This window comes from Argiope bruennichi, chromosome 8 (assembly GCF_947563725.1).
Source record: "Argiope bruennichi chromosome 8, qqArgBrue1.1, whole genome shotgun sequence".
Taxonomy (NCBI): Eukaryota; Metazoa; Arthropoda; class Arachnida; order Araneae; family Araneidae; genus Argiope; species Argiope bruennichi.
Window position 1 is genome coordinate 57,924,430 of NC_079158.1, and position 18,442 is coordinate 57,942,871.

Below are 18,442 nucleotides of genomic sequence, written 5' to 3' on the forward strand. Positions count from 1 at the left end.
AAAATGCACGGACAGAGAATTGGCAATTTATCGCTTTTGAAAATCCATTTTTCGCTTTTAGGGTTATTAGGGAATGATAAAGGAGGTTGTCACGTTTGGTAACTTATCATCAACAAAAAGTTGCAACTAAGCGCGAATGTCCACTATGTACTCGACTCTCTTGTCTGGCCAATAGAGGGCAGGTCGCAAGAAGTTATCTCCAGAAGAAGCACAGAGAATAAAATGAGAATGAACGTGAAACAACGAGGCGTGGTATCGAACGTTATATATCTATATCTATTCAATTTTTCCAGCTGGTAAAAAATGTTTTAGAGCTCAAAAAATTTTGAAATGGAAGGAAAAAAAAAAAAAAAAAAACGCCTTTCTAAAATTGAAAGACTCCGCAATACAATAGTCACGTGATCATTCCAAACCAGTTTAACCGGATTTTCGCAATTTTTTCTGGTCTCGAGAAAGCGTTTTGGAACTTGACTTATTTTGAAATGGGAAAAAACAACAACAATATATATATATATATATATATATATATCGTTTTCTCTAAATATCGACGCTTGCTTTATCTGATAGTCGCTTGATTGTTTCAAACCAATTTAAACTGGTTAATGGCTTAAATTAATTAACACAAACAATGACAAAAATAATAATATTCTCACAGAATTTGAAATTTGCGATAGCAGATTTCAATTTTATTCATTTATTTTTAATTTTCCTCTTACCCTGTTTTTAACATATCTTAATTTTTGAAAATGAAAATAAAAGTAGTTTTAAATGAGCACATGAGCCAGCCACCAACTCCAAGCTCGAATTTTTATGTTTCAAAGCTAATGAAAGCGGAAGCGACGATTTAAAAGATATTTTTTTCCACCTGAAAAGAAGCGAGACGTATCACTCAATTTGATATCACTCGAAACTGCGAAAAAGCAAAACAATAGCCTAATGTTCCGCTACCAGTAAATTTTGAAAAGAAAAGTGAGAAAGTCAGAACGCTTCATTTCCGATTTAGTGAGCCTTGAAGCAGATTGAATCAAAAGGTTTCAAGAACCATTCCCTTCTTTTCCGAGTGATATATCACTAAAGAGATCATAAAAAAAACCTCTGCAAAAAGAAGAATGTATGGGTTATAGTCTTATCAATATTGTCAATCTTCGTAAGTCCAACAGTAAGTGAAGGAAGGACGGTTATAATAATAATGGTAAAAAAATAAAGGAAAAAGAGAACGTTCTCGCCAAATGTTTTTGGCAGATTTCCAGGTAAATTATCCGGAGTTTTCCGTCTGCTAATGGGATCCGGGAGGAATACAAGTTTTGTCTGAAAATTTTAGAATAAATGGTGTTCATTCACTGAAACGGGCATTAATGGCTTGTAGGTATTACCTTTTTTTCAAATTTTTTTTCAATCTTTTGTCTTTACAAAAAATTCCGAATAAGATAATTATAGACTCTGATGTTCCTTAGGATAGTAAAGAATAAAGAGTGTCGTATTTCTCGTACGAAAAGTTAGTTTCCTTTTTGAAAAAAATTTCGGCATGAATTAAAAAGAAAAAAGAATATTATATTTTTGCCAAACGCAATTTATTACATTTTTTTAATACTTTTTAAAGCATTAAGTCAAAGGGGAAAAAATTCTATATAGTTCTATAAAATTTAAAGGAGGATTCATTTTGTTCGTATTGTACTAGGTATTCAAAAATTCGTATTCAAACCTTTATGCTAATTTATGCTAATTTAAATACACAAGTTTCATTTTTAAAACAATATGGCATTTGAGGCACAAATTTAGGTTTTCTACAGGAAGACGTTTATCAAAAATTAAAAGAATGTAATAAAATACCCCTATTAAATTGCACAAAACAAATTCTGAAGGTAACTTCTTTAAAAACTTAATTAACTCTTTCAATACTGAAAGGCTTCAAACATCCGTTCAATGAAACTATGATAGATGCTTAAGACGTCAAGATATCACTTTGAAATTCTTTTCTTTTTTTCGGTAAATGTGATTGGTTGAATGTCCGTGGCGCGTACTTTGTTCAGTAGAGACGCTCGTCCAGATGGGGTTGGGAAACATTGAGTTTTTCTAAGAACTTTCAAAGAATGTCTTAACATATATTTGCATAATAGCACTTGACTAAATAGCAACCCTTTAAAAGCATGGGCTGTCGTTGCAGCTTTTAAGGGGGATAGGAGATTTTCCTTAATTTTCCAGTATTAGCGTTCCAATATTCTGCCAGTGCAATATCTATGATATCAGAAAGAAGAAAGTTAATACCCATTGATCTCTATAATTGTTGCCGACATGTCATTAGCGGCAAATTTATGGCCAAGCGATTAGCTGCTTCAAGTATATTGATAACATTTGGGCTCTGCACACGTATCACCTACGGTGAAAAAATGTCGGATAAGTCGTTGGAGACCCTTTTATTTCTTCCAAATTTTTTCCAGATGTCGAAGGAAATCGCAACAAAACCAGAAATGTGTGTACAGAATCGATACTGCCTAGGTATTTAAGGGTGCTAATTATTTCTTTGAAATCCTGTTTTGTTGTTGTTGTTTGTTATGGCACTTGCCATGGACAAGCCCGCTGTTAGAAGACAGCCGATTTAAGCCTGAGGGGGAGCGCCTCTTGTTTCAATAGTAGCGCCATCTAGGGCCAAGAGAACGACTTAGCTACACACACGTCACAGCCCTTTTTACGGGACGCCCTTCATTCACTCATCAACAGATCGCAATTTACACCTGAATCAGAGAACGATCACCCCTGATCCAGTACCCCCAATGGTATTACTCTCGACATTCAGGACTTTGTCACCACGACAGGTTTATACGCGCGCAAGCCATCAAGCACGCGGGGAATCTTCAACCGGCGGGGTTTGAGCCTGCAACTAAAGGGATGCGAATCCAACGCTCTACCGACCAGGCTACCCCGGCCTTTTGAAATCTTGTGTCTTTAAATGCTTGTTGGACACAAATCTCATGTGAACATCAACACCAGTGCACCAGTTTGTTGTCGATACTGTTTTCTATTTCTCATTATTATATCTGTGAAACGGCGCTTCATTTATGAAATTCGTCTTTATATGTTGTTCTACTATTATAAATTTCTATTTCCTTAAATATGTATAGTACAGATAACTTGATGTATAATTTTCTTTTAATTGATCCATAGATAAAAAAACCCCAACAACCTTGAAGTGAACTACCCTTTGCATTTTAAGTCCTTTATTCTATGTTTGTTTGTGTGTGTGTGTGTGTGCGTGTGCGTGCGTGTGTGTGTGTGTGTGTGTGCGTGCGTGCGTGCGTGCGTGTATGTGTGTGTGTGTGTGTGTGTGTGTGTGTGTGTGTGTGTGCATGTGCTCCTTAAATTTAGCAAACGACATTTTGGAATACTGTAAAGGAAAAATTCTCCAAAATTGTACGTTTTCAATAAATATATAAAGAAAATTTTCAAATATACGAAAAAAAATAGTTATGAAAACGAAGGTTTTTTTTTCTCTACTATAATTGGCATTTCAAAATTTAAAAAAAAATAATTATATCTTCAAACAGTGCTATATTTTATCGAAATGATAACTTTATAGGTTTTACTTTACAATATGAAATTTTCTTCGAAATATTCAACGTAATTCTATAAATATATATAAAAAAAACATTAAACGTTAATAATCGCATATTTAACAAGAAGAAAATTTCTTGTATAAAATATGTTTTTTTCTAAAATAATTTTTTTCCCTTTTACTTGAAAACATATTTTTTTCTAAAAACTTTAAATAAACAATTGTTCATTAAATTAATGAATTGTTATAAACAATTTTTTATACAAGCTTTCAATATTTTATTTTTCACTTTCTTTTAAGAATTCACAAAAAACAAATAAGACAATTTAATCAGTATTTAATCAGTATTTACTGATTTTTCTGGACTGCATGCTGCTCAGGTTCTTCATGAGTTTCAACAAAGCAGCACTTCTTCAGAATGAATACATTTATTTAATCTGTAATTGAGTTAGGCTAATGAAATAAGCAAACGTAAAAATATTGCGAATGAAGTAAAATAAACAAGCGAAGAATATTAATGAAGTAAATAAATTCACAGAAAAACACTGATGCAGTAAATAAGCGGAATGAACATTAACGAAATAAATCAGAAAAGGGAATGTTAATAAACTCATTTGGCAGAAAGAATATTGATGAAGTAAATAAAAACAGAGCAAGATAAAGAGTTGAGAAATAACTGAATATTAAAATAAATAGTTTTAGGAATGAAAAAATTTCGCTGCAAATCTAAAAGCAAAATCTAAAATATGGTGCCATTAGATAATATCGAGGTTATTTTTAGTAATTATTAGCTCTTGAAAAGTATCACACGAAGTTTCATTCAGGTATATTTATTACACTAGGTTTGACATTTATTAGGATAAATTACCGTGATATCTGAAAGATGGAAGAGAAAGGGATCAAACATTCTTTAAAAAATAGAAAATGGACCAGGAAGCTTATGTTTGATTGACAGGAGAGATTCTGAATCCTCTTTTAGGGCAGGTTATAGGAAGTTTAGTAATTTTTAAATTGTTATATGACTATAGGTGATGCAAAAACTCCAGTGCGCTCTATTGGGATCATTCCAGTACTCAAGAAATGATTGATTACAATCAGCAATTGACGATAAGATATTGAGCTTGCATAAAACTGCTAAAACTATGGGCCTTTCAAATGCTAATGACTTTTATAACTGAGAAAATTTTCTGCAAGAGAATGCCACGATGTTCACTTTGGATCAAATAAAGGGTGTTCCAAATTTAACGCAAGAATAGAATTCGCCACCATTCATGCAGTAAAGTGTTGGCAACCATATTAAAGTGTCATTTGGCAGCTGATAGTTTATGGTCAGCAAAAACGGAGCGTTGCACAATAGAATAAAGTGTGAATAAAAAACACAGCTTTTTTCCTTTAAATTGTTATAGTTTTATTGAATCGTAAAGTGTGCAGGATAGGGTTATGTATGGAGTAACACATATCAAATGATCTCCACGGCTTTGCTGGCACAAACGCACTCTTTTGTCGAAATTTTCCATGACCATTTTGCAACATGGCTGAAATTCTTTGGTGCAACGTTGAATTTCCTTCTTCAATGCGCGTGTGCTTGTGGGCTTGTTGACATTGATCTTAGATTTCAAATAACTCCATAAAAAAATCCAATGATATTAAATAACACTATCTAGTCGACCGATCCTCAAATTTTCGAATTATGTCTGCAGACTTTCATTATTTTTGAAATATTGTTTAACAATGAAAACACGTTGTACTATCGTGCAACGCTCCATCTTTATTAACTCTAAACTATCAGCTGTCAAATACTTTTTTTTTAATAGGCTGGCAATATTTTACTGTAGGAATGATGGCAGATTCAAATCTTGCGTTAAATTTTTGGACACCCTTCAATTGTTGCCAGACATTTCTGAACCTATTGCTATAGAATTCAGATGGGTTTTTGTATTGTTTATAACAATACGTGAAATGTAAATGCAAGAGTTAGTTTAGTTTTTAGTTTAGTTATATTAACGTCCCGTTTTAAAGCTAGGGCTATTTTGGGACGGACCTCGTAATTTTGAACCGCGGTCAGATGACGAGGACGACACCTGAGCTTGCACCCCCCTCTCCACGCCACACCACACCACACCAGCGGGAGGAAGTAAATGCAAGAGAGTGCCACAGTTTCTCACTCTGGATCAAAAAGAGGTTGCTGGATAATTTCTGAAGCTATTCCAATGGAATTTGTGTACACTGTGCAAAGGAATTTGTACAGTGTTGTATAATAAGGAATGAATACCATTATTAGATAAACATTGTATGATATAGACCGTCACATAAAGCAACCACACACACATTTCAATACCAAGATCACAAAAATTGGCGAATTTAAGTATTTTGAAGCTCTGGGCAGGGCTGTTTATATTTTTTACAAGTTTATTGATCTGTCAAGTAATAAAATAAAATATTTTAATAAACTTGAGTCTTGCCTTTCTCATGATTGGATCCTTAGACAGCTGCCTAGTCTGCTTTGTCAGAAATTCCTCACTGATTACATACCGAATTTCTTTTATCTAACTCATTACATTTGAGTTATTGCATTTACATACATGTGAAGACACAGACCGTGAGTACCTTGAAATATTTGATTATTTCTTTTACAAAGAAAATTATGTAATTTTTTTTAAATGTGTTTTTTTAACTAACATTTTTTGACGTAGCGTTTTTTTTTTTTTTTTTTTTTTCTTTTCTTACTTTTCCTTTTTTTTAAATCACCACTTTTTCATGAATACAAAACTGCAGACCAACAGATCGTCAACCCCTTGACAAATTTGCTCCTAATTTAATGACGATTTACACACTCAATCTGCACACAAGATTTTAATCTTCAAGATTTCCACTTTTTCTAATTATCAATATTCCTTGTATTCAGACAGCCGAAGTCACAGATTTCTTGTGAATGGATTTCATTCAAAATTTTATAGATCTTTACCAATTTAGTTCAAAGATCACATATCAAATTTCTTCCTTCAAAATCAAAATGTTTTCGAGTACACAAAGAAGTAGTAATAATTCCAAAAGTATATTTTTTGGATTCAGAAAGATCTAATTGATCAGAATCTCAATTCCAAATTTTTTCACAATTACATTACTTTACTTTTATTCATAAGGAATTAATGAATAATAATGACTTTAAATACATTAAATATTGATAGGGGATAAACTAAGATGTTTCTTGAAATATTATAGTGACATGATAATATTTGTATAAGGTGAAAAAATAGTTTAAATCTTTAATCGGTAAATGATGAAAATTATATTAAAATTTATTCGAATATCCATTTTAAAAAATGAGGTATGTATAATTTGCACGTTCTTAGAAATGAATTAATTAATACTCAGAAATTATGCTAATTAATTTATTTTAATTATAATGCAAGATCTGTGAGTAAACGCAGATGTCTGCATTATAGCAATATCTATGCAAAGAATTGTTGTAATTTTCCCATAACATCCATTGAAACTACGATGGTTTTGAGAAACCTGTGTTAAAACAAGGTTAATAAAGATGAAATCTTGTCGTAATAATAATGAATCTCACAAGAGTTAGATGAAGAAGTTTCTAGAAGTTATATAAGCAATGGATTTTCCACTTACTTTTAACAAGCCGTATTTGGAGATCAATGGCTTCGCCGATATAAATGGTTGTTAAAACTTTCAATCATTTTTTTATGTAGCTTGTCTTAAAGGATTTTTTATTTTTAAATTGCAAATATTTATAGACATGCAAGATTTTCTATTTTCAAAGTCTAACAACATCCTATTCATTTGTGATATGCATCATTTTATTTTCTGTCGCCTCATCACAATTTTAATTTGATACGCAAATGATTGATTTTAATTAATGTAAATTACTTTCAAAAAGTAAACACAATCATTAAAATATGATAGTAATAATATTAATTCAGCACTGAAAGTTTGAATATGCTTCAGAATATATCTCATAGAATTTATTCAATAACTTTTTTTCTGATTAAACAAATAATTCAGTTTACTAGATTAAAAACAACCAATTTTATATCCGATTATCTAATAAAAATGTGTAACGGTGTTTAATAGTCGGCTAACTTATATAAAATTTGTTATTCTTGCTTATTTTTGATTTTAAACTTTAATTGTAATTTAATTTCAAAATTTCACGGATTTTTTTACAAGTATGCCCTAAACAAAAATCTACTCCATATTTTAAAATGAGCTGCATATTCATAATTTTATTAACGACAATTGAAGGTAATATCTGGATTAAATATTTATATCAATAATGAAAACGAGTCGTGTTTCAATACAACATAAGTTTATGTTGTTGTGAAATGTAATCAAAAGGTATTTAAAAATGAATTGAAGATAAACAAAAATTGTATGTTACTAAATTAATATCATTTGCAAGGATGATGTTTGATTATAAAATGATGCAAAAAAATTTTTTTTTCATGTTATAATTTTAGAAGTTATGGTGAAAAAATATCCAAATTTTGTTTGGTTATAACTAATTAAGATAAAAAAAAACTCTGTTAAGTCTACATTTCTACTGTCCACGGTATAAGTGTGCCAAATTTGTCAGCACTTGTTTTGTAGAGCGCCAACTCCCACACAAGCTCTCAAACACTCTCAGATACATAAACTAGAAGGCTTGTATACACGCGCATGTACGCATACACATATTCCTTTATTATCAGCTGCGACTTATTTTTTTTTTTCTTTCTCGGATTTATAACGTAAAATCGAACACTACTTTATTGATTCTCAAAGTAATATCGGATGGAAAAGAAGTAAATAAAAATAGAACAATTTTTCGAAAAAGTAAGCTTTCCTTCTTGGACTGTTATTTGTATCTATTTCACATATGTGAATTAGATACAAATATATTCATTTGCAATTTTTGTTTCTCTTGATGCCTATTAACAGTCGCATGAGTTAGTACATCAATTATAGAACACATTGTAGATGTAAATAGCTACAAGGAATAATAATTGCAAAAAGATGAGTGATTGTTTAATTTTATTCTAAGCAAAAACTGGTTAGGTTCCAATGATTTCCAATGATTGCACTTTGCTAAGGAGTGGTATCAGAAAGATGAGCGTTTATTACTTTTTTTCTCCTAATTCCTAATATCTGTTCACCATATTGCTAAATGTAAAAAGCTCCTCCTTTCAACTCTCCTTTTACCTGCCTTTTTGACGAAAGGCAAGTGAAAAAGAGCGGATGATTTCTGAATCTGGGGATAAACAGTAAAACAATAATAAAAATTTATATTTTTTCATTCAGTCAATCAGAATTAATTTATTTATCCTTCCAATAATCAGAACTAGATTAATTATCATTCATTTAATCAGAATAAAATCAAACAGTCTGGCAGTAGATATTAAATAAACATAAAATCTATTTAAAATCAGCTTTAATCAAGTAAGAAAAATAATTAAAATAAGTTAATTATTAATTTAGTATTCAATGAATTATAATTAATTTAATTATCATATTAATCAGAATTGACTCAATTGTCATTTAGTTATTCAAAATCGGATCAAACATTCTGCAAGTTAAGGTTAAATAGACACATGAGCTATTTAAAATCAACTTTAATGTAATAAAAAATAATTAAAATAAGTTAAATCATTCATTTATTATTCAAGGAATTAGAATAATTTAATTATCATTTAGTTTATCAGAACCAGATCAAATTTCGTGCAGTTTAGGAATTGAACATAATTTCGCTTATCTTCATCAAGCGTCCTCTGCAAATCTTATTTTCGGATTAATATGATCACCTTCTTCATTAAACATTCAGTGATTGACTGTGACCATAAATGGCTGCCTATTCAGCTGAACAGCGACTGCGTCTGTCGCATTTCTGCTGGCTGAAACAGGCCCCCGGGTTATGCAGGCAGGATGGGAGCATGATGTACAGCAGGCGGCATCTGTGTTATCAGTCTCAATGGATTGTGCTCAGTTGGATGCGTATTAATAAGATTCCGGGTTATTGGATGCAGCGGCTCACTTGGTGGCGGATACAAAGGCAACAGAGGAGCAGGAAATATGGTTACATCATAACACCTCGCATCAGTAAGGACTGCTCTAAGGGAGGGATCTATGCAAATTAGTAGAACAAAACAATGTGGTATAATATCGCAGGAAGGTTTTCATTGAATTTTAGAAATTATTGACAGTTGAAACTAAGTGCTTAGTACCAGTTATTTATAGTAGTTATTAATATTGATATTTATCCAGTTTCATTATGAAACAAAATCATACTGTACATGAATGGACTTCGCAAAATTCTGACATTCATAGAGCAGATCACACCGAAAAATTCTAATTCAGCAGAATAAAGTGGTATGTATGTCGACACATGAACCGTGACACATGAGGAATAAGAACGATATAGGAATGACAAAATTGAAGTTGATGTCCAGAAAAAAATCTCTTCAATACAATCAAGAACTGTTTTCATGTAATTACGAGTTTTCGAACACTCTTCGCTCACGATGAAGCAAAACATACATACCCATATGCAAAAACCAAATGCCCCTCTCTGCTACAATCGGACCAGTAAACAATTTCAAGAAGTGTTTTACAGAAAATCGACACTAGACAAACATCACTCCTAATCTAAATTATAAGTGGCTTTTGAAAGCAGATTTAAAATTTGTTTTTAGATAATTTTCAAAGATTTCACAAGATCAATTTTTTGCAATAAGAATAAAAAAAAAAAAAATGAACTGATCTTGGCATTGAAATTAATATTGTTTCGAATATGTAATATTACTTTCCTACTCAACAAGTCAACTGATAAGGAAGATAGTTTTACAGATACAATTATGATAATATACGTAACAATATTGCTCGAAACATGAAATAAGGTCAGAATTTATAAAACTCATTCTAAATTATGATATTAGACTCACACTTTACCCTATTAATGTCCTAAAGGCCTCGTTTCCCTCTATCATTTTAGACTGTATCTTGGTCGACTTCAAAGTTTTCATTTATTCGCTACTATTATATAAAAATACGTGTTACTTCGCCTTTGGAAATTAGTAGGAACTTTCTAAAGAGTCCGCATCTAAAACTTTCAGTTAAAGTACCCAAAGAAAATTTCTACAAAATAAAACCTTTTCCTTTTTTTTTAACTTACAACCAACATCTTTTTTCACGGAGTGCAGTTTCGCATATAACAGAGAGCCAGAGATCTGCCCTATCTTTACAAAACTCTAAATTACACAAGCTTTTTATCATCTCAGGTAAAAACTTTAAACATTACGCTTCTCCAACTGATACAGTCCCGGAAACATTTCTCCAGAAAGAAACAGAATTCTTCAACAAAAAGATACAATTCCGGCAAAACGAAAAAGAAAGCGAAAAAAATTTTTTTTTGAGACCTCCGGGCATTTTGTACCTTTCTGTTTGGAAAGAACATTTCGAGTTGACACCGAGAAAACAGAACTAAGTCAAGCACATGGGCAATTTTCGAATAGTTTGATTCCTTTCGCAAATACGATTCAGTTTTCTCTCTCATCAATGAGGTGCTCGAAACTAGATTCGATTTGATATAGCAAGAACATGAATATAACTTTTAAGGAAAATATGGTTATTTAAATTAAGGCACATATAAGGAAGAAAAACGTTTATCTCTTTAAGTACTGCATGGGTATGAAACAAAGAACATATCAATTAAAAGCCAAACAATTGGAAGTGGTATGTTTCTTTTCTATGATTAAAAATTATATATAAAACAATAACATTCTACTTATCGGTGCTCAAAAACTGATTCCAACAATTTCGAGAAAATTTGTTTGGTTTTGTTGTTGATAAATATAAGCTGTGCAACATTTGGATTTTTAAAATATGTTTTCCTTTCTAAAAATTTTAAAGCTTTAAAATTTAAAAATTTTTTTTAAAAAGAAACTTTAAAAAAAAATTCTTCTTTTCCTTCATCTTCCAATATTTTTTTTAAAGAATCCTCAGAATGAACTTAGCAAAATTAGAGATCCGATTTCGCATATCAAAATTAATTTTGGAGAGAAAATATTTTCTCAAAACGTTAAGTGGTTTTTTTAAAAAAAATATCCATTTTTTTCACTATTTTTGTAAAAAGTTGAAATCAAAATTTTTAAAATTCCGTCCATAATTCTATGAAGTAAATATTTTTGAATTTTCAGAATCATTTCAAGCATCTTGACTCTTAGCAAACATGATTTCTGCAAAACAAATTGAGAAAAACGGCTTTATAGCTTAAAATAATCGAAATAAAAAATAAAATAATCAATTTACATCAAACCATCTACTTTTCTCAACAATATCCAAATATGTAAAAGTGATAAATTGATATCCATAAAGTGATATCAATAAATATATTAGTAAATTAAGCTTAAAGTAGGTAGGTATAGATAAAAAAATTTTAAAAATTATTTTTTATTATTTTTTATAGTCAATATACTTAAAAAAACATTTTTTAAGTATATTGACTTTTATCCGCTCTATCAAATGCTTAAAATATAATATCCAGAAATAACAGTAATATATTTAAATAAAATATGTTGAAAAAAAAACTATCTTGGAAATAAGAAAGGCCTTTTGTAAAAGAATTGAATAAAAATAGGTTTAAAAACATATGTACAAACTTTTTAAAATAACTTCTTTATGGGAAACAAAATTATATCTTAAAAAACAGTTATAAATATTGTTTTTTTGAAAGTGAAATGTTTTAATAGTCATCCATAATATCATTAATTTCTATTTCATTTACAAATTTCATAGTTCAATTCCAAAAAAATTGTGATTTTTTTTTTTGAAAATTTGTTTTACTTGCCCTATTATTTATTTTACTACTATCCCATTAACTCAAAACTGTTCCAAATCTAATAGAATTCCATTAAGAACAATAAATTATGATTAACTCTAGAAAAAGCTAATTTTTTTTCCAAAAAAATTTCTGAACTTGATGGATAGAAATTAACAGAGAAAGATCAGTGAAGCAATAAAAATTGTAAACAAATAATGAGTAAACAGTAGTGTTTTGGTTCACATCAGATCAGAAAATTTGGTGAGTTGCGAATAAAATAATAAAGCAAAACAGTCGAAGGACGCCTTGTCCTTGATAATGCGTCTGGAAAAAGCAACTTCGCATCTAGCAAAATATTCGCCATATCCTTTTGAAATTTTCAGAGAATTTAGTCCAGACATATTTCTGAAGTCAACATTTTAAAAATTCAACATCTAATTCTGGGCACTAAGTCCTCTGAAGAAATATATCGTCTAGGGATATCGAAATAAAAAATAGATTATATTTCTATTCAATATTCAAATATTAGACAGACAGACATGTTAGATATAGACAAAGAAATGATATAAAATTTTCAATTTTCCATATAATGAAATATTACTACAATTTTAAAATCTTTTGATGGCCTATTCTATAATTCAGGAAGTGCAGAAAATATTGAGAAATTATTATATCAAATTTCATAAAAAAAATAGGTTATATTTCTATTAAATATTCAAATGTTAGACAGAGACAGACATGTTAGACATAGACAAAGAAATGATATAAAATTTTCAGGTTTTCATATTATGAAATATTAATAATACAATTTTAAAATCTTTTGATGGTCTATTCTATAATTCGGAAAGTGTAGCACGTATTGAGAAATTACTATACCAAATTTCAGAAAAAAAATATGCACTGTTTTTTTTTATTTATGATTCGTAAAATGATTTTATGAAAAATTTAGAATTTTAGAAAACAACAATTAAATATGTAAGTATTATTTTCAAGTGTAAAATATGCAAATAAAAAAAATCATCATAATTTTCAATGAATAAGCGCTGTAAACTAAATTGAAATATTTTCATAAAGAAAACTGTTCTTAGATTAAAAATATTGAATAAAAGCACTCTACATTTTTATCGAAAATTGACTTTCAAACATAGACTCTCATCTTAAAACAATTTCAGAACTTCTGAACCTTCTTATATCGAGGTAAAGTGAGCATATGTCATTCAATAAATTGTATTTTATTTGTTATACTCTGGTTTCAGTTTTAAATAAGCTGTGTAAGTATAAATGTAGGTTAAAAATAAGACAAACATGTGCGAAAAAAGGAAATTTGAATAAATAGGAGCTGAATTAGCCCTTGCATGAAATTAATAACAAAAGAATTTCAGCCCCACATATTCTGTACTTCCATTTGAGTCTATAATTATCTTTTGAAATAAATATTTTTTATAACTATTACTCAAATTATTTTTCTAATTATTATTATATATTTTTATTGATTTTTTTTTATTTAACTTGGTATATGACGGGTGCAATAATCACATACAAGTCTTAAATTTCAACAATTTCTAAACTTTTTATATACAATTTAGGGATTTACTCACTAAGCTAATAAATAAGAAAAAATTAGGTTTCTATAATTCTCAGTGTATTTTATTTCCAATTTGATAATTATCGCATTAATATAACTTTGAGGGACAAAAGCAAATCTGTTTATTATTTAGTAATAACTAGTATTAAATATGTGGAATTTGTCTAAGGATTAATTTATGCATAAAAAGTAGTTTTTCGATTGAAGATCATAATTACATTTTAGTAAGTACAGATACATAATACGCTTTTAAACTAGGATTTCTGCAAATTAACAAAGCAATATTAATCATGAAAAAATGTTACACAATTTAAAGTACCGATCTAGTAAATATAAATATTAAATAAATATACGAATTAATTGATTTCCATATTGTTCTTAGAAGTAACATACATGCAATTTAAACTTATTTAGAATCTTTATCAGTTTGCTTTTAATGTCAGTTTTCAAATTAAAAAAAATATTAATTTTTATAAAATTAGCATCGTCCTCCAATGTCTCTGGTATTCTCAAATATATACCCTTTTTAGGAATAGGAAGGCTACCACTTCTCAATGGTTCTTATAAAGCAACTTCGAGAAGAATTTTATTCTCAAATTTTGACATTCGAAGACATAAAAAAAACCTACTCAGATATCCTAGTCTCAAATTCTTTGAGCAATCCTTATAAAGATATATTCTAGTCCCTTATAAAGATTTAATACGTCCATTGCCATTAAATCCTGTTTGCTGCCTGTAACTTGGATCTTCCATCTGATTAGATGATCTCTTCTTTGCTATTTCTTAATCATATTAGAGGCTGATTCACCTAATTTGGCAATTATGTGAATTAATTAGATGTTAGATTGAATCACGGATAAGTCAGGCGGCCTCCAATGTGTTAAATGGAAAAAGAAAAGAAATCCCTAATGGTTTGCAATGAAAGAGCTTTCATTTATTATTGTATCTAATGCAGATATATTGATTTCTCATCTGATATAAATACTATAATGTCATTATTAATATATTATTACGAATATGTTATATTGCTTCCCAGCGCAGTAAGTTTCCTGATAAGGAAGATAGTTTTACAGACAGCTATGATAAATGCTGAATAGATGTCAGTGACCTCCCTCGGAATTGTCGACCATTTGGCAACTTGACGATGAATTTGGTGACTTTGACCTCAAAATCGAAAATTCCAGAGACTATAAAAATATTGCCGATATCTCCATTAGGACTGAAATTATGTCATACATTCTAGAAGCTTCTATACCTTGTTTTGAACTATAAAAATTAGCCACATAAAGTGACAGAATGGAAGAGTTAGTATTGAGTCATTTAAAGTAATAGACTAGTCGAGAGATGAATTCTCTTGTTATTTGTTATTGGGCGTACTGGAATTTTTTTTTCTTTCTAACCCGCCGGCTTGTGAAAATTTTTTATAGTTATATATTAATAATTTATTTTATTAATTTATATCATTATTATGATACTAACAGAATTTGCAGTACATTCCACGACACATGATTTTAGCGAAATCAAAATCACAATAACATAAAATATAATTATAAAGACAAATTTTCAGAAGAAAAAAAATATTAATTTTACATGTTTATTTTTTTCTGAGAACGACCCTGCTTAGTAAGTACAGATAATAAAACCTGAAAAAAATAACTGAAAATGAAGCAGCTATGAAATAAAAAAGAAAAGAAAAAGAAAAAATAAAGCTAGAAATGTTGCTACAAATGATGCTATTGGAATTGAATGAAAATTCTTTTCAGAGTTCTTGAATTCCAAACTTAGCAAGTTCGTTGTTAATTAATTAAAGATACATCTTTACTAAATGATTAAAAATTTTGAAAAATTGAAAGAAAAACTGTTTAGAATACCCAGCGCATTTTGTCTATTATATAAAAGTAATTGAGATATAAACATAAACTTCAGCAGCCTTTGTTTAAGCTCTTCCAAGAATTAAAAGATAATTTCTTTAATTCCGTACAATTCCTTGGCTTAAACAGTCAATTCTATTCTTCCTTTCATTCATGTTTATTCTATACAGAAAGTATAGTTGATTGCCAAGTGACAGATTTAGACATTTCGCGGCCCTTCGCAATATATATTATAAGGTTTCTATCGTTTATCATGCGAAATATGTTGTCATTTACAAAGTTTTGAGACTAAGAAAAAGATTTCATTGTGGGAGGAAAATTTATTTCTCTTTCATTTATAGCATTCCATTTATTTGCTTTATGTGATTGTGCAATAAGGATGATTTGTTATTAATACTATGTATAACAACCCAACTCTTATGTACTCTTAACTATGTACTCTTTGTTTTACTATGTATTGAGTCGCTGAAGTTTGAGAATACCTAATGAATCTGCAGACTACTTGCAAAGTTAAAGAGGGGAATTTTATACAAAAAATAATTTAGGGAATTTTATATTGATACATAATTACAAATCATGAAAATTATAAGTCTTACATTTCAACAATTTCTAAACTTTTTATATAAAATTTAGGAATTTTCTAACCAAACTAATAAATAAATAAATAAAAAATTTTTTTTATAATTCTCAATGTGTTTCATTTTTAATCTGATGAATATAGTTTTAACTTTGAGGGACGAAAGGAAATATTTTTATTATTTAGTAATAACTAGTATTAATATGTGAAATTTGTCTAAGAATTAATTTATGCATACAAGGCAATTTTTCAATTAATGATCTTAGTTAACCTTAGTAAGTTTTAGTACATAATGTGCGTACAGACTAAGATTAATGCAAATTAACATAGCAACATTAAGGATTAAAAAAAAAAAAGGTTACTCACTTTAAAATACCTGTCTAGTGAATTTAAATATTGCCTAGATAATATGCAAATTGATTTATCCCCGTATTGTTCTTAGAAATAACATATATATCATTTAAAGTTTTTAGAATCTTTATCTGTTTACTTTTAATACTAGTTTTCATATTTTAAAAAATAATTAATTAAAATAAATCATGTGCAAATTTCTCTAGTTTCTCAAATACAGGGTGGTTATAATTAAACTTCCCCTATAAACGCAAACGGGTGAACGGATTGCAACGAAATATAGCATATAGACTATACACAAGATGCACTCACGGAATTTCGAGAAAAAAAAGTTAGTTCCAAAATGTCCACCAGATGGCGCTTTTTCCAGAAAAACATTAAATTTAACATAATAATTAACCAAAATGGAATATATAGAAAAAATATTAACATTTAAGAATACCAGTACGCTGTTTGAGGGGGAAAAATCAGTTCATTTTGCTGAAATAAGAACAGATTAGGACGAAATTGCACAAGAGGAGAAGTTGTTAATCATGTCCAGGATGATGTAGGGAAAGGTGCTCTATGTGACCACCCTCATTCACCTGCAAAATTTCAAGTCGGTGAGCAGTGTGTTCAACAACAAATCGTGACTGATCAGTTGTGATGTTTCGAACATGAAGCGTTATGGAATTTTTTAAAGCATTCAACGTTACAACAAGATGCCATCATCATTACAGCTAGAAACACCGACATAAAACATGACAACGACTTCAAACGTTTCTTACCCTAACCTGTTTTCATAAAGCTTTCTCTTAGCAAATATGCAAATCTCGACAATTTTTCCTAGATCTGACAGCTTTTCTCGGTTTTACATTTTATTACTCGTAATTTTTGTTCTGGATTATTGATAGTGTTTCTGTATTCCGTTTTGGTCGTTTATTGTTTTAAAATTAATGTTTTTCCGGGAAAAGCGCCCTCTGGTGAACATTTTGGAGCTCAAAATTTTGTTTAGAAATTCCGTGAGCACATCTCGTATTTAGTCAATGTAACAAATATCGTGGCAATCCGTTCACCCGTTTGCGTTGTATGATGCTGTTTATAGGGGAAATTTAGTTATAACCTTGTATATGTATAGTTATAACCTTGTATATAATTAGTTATAACCTTGTATATAATTATTTATAACCTTGTATATAATTTAGAAAAGGAGAACTACTCATTTAAATGATTCTTATAACGTAATTTCGAGAAGAATTTTATTCTCAAGTTTTGATACTCGAGGGCATAAAAAAACCCTACAGAGATATCCAAGTCCCAAATTCTGAGAGCAATCCTTGAATATCCCTTATAAAGATTTAATGAGTCTTCTGCTATTAAATCCTGTTTGTCGCCTGTAATTTTAATCTTCTATTTGATTATATGATCCCATTTTTACTATTCATTAAAGAAACAAAGGACGATTCATCTCATTTGATAATTGATATGAATTAATTAGATAGCAGATGTGAATCACAGGAGAGTCATGTCATCGCCAGTGTATTAAAATTGAAAATATATTTCCACCGATACAAATACAAGACCTATTTATACAAATTAAGTATATTAATATCTCATTTGGAGGCATGAAGAGTGTCGTAATGATGCGGATCTATGTAATATGTATGTTTAGTTTAGTTTAATTATATTAACGTCCGGTTGTAAAGAAACACTAGGG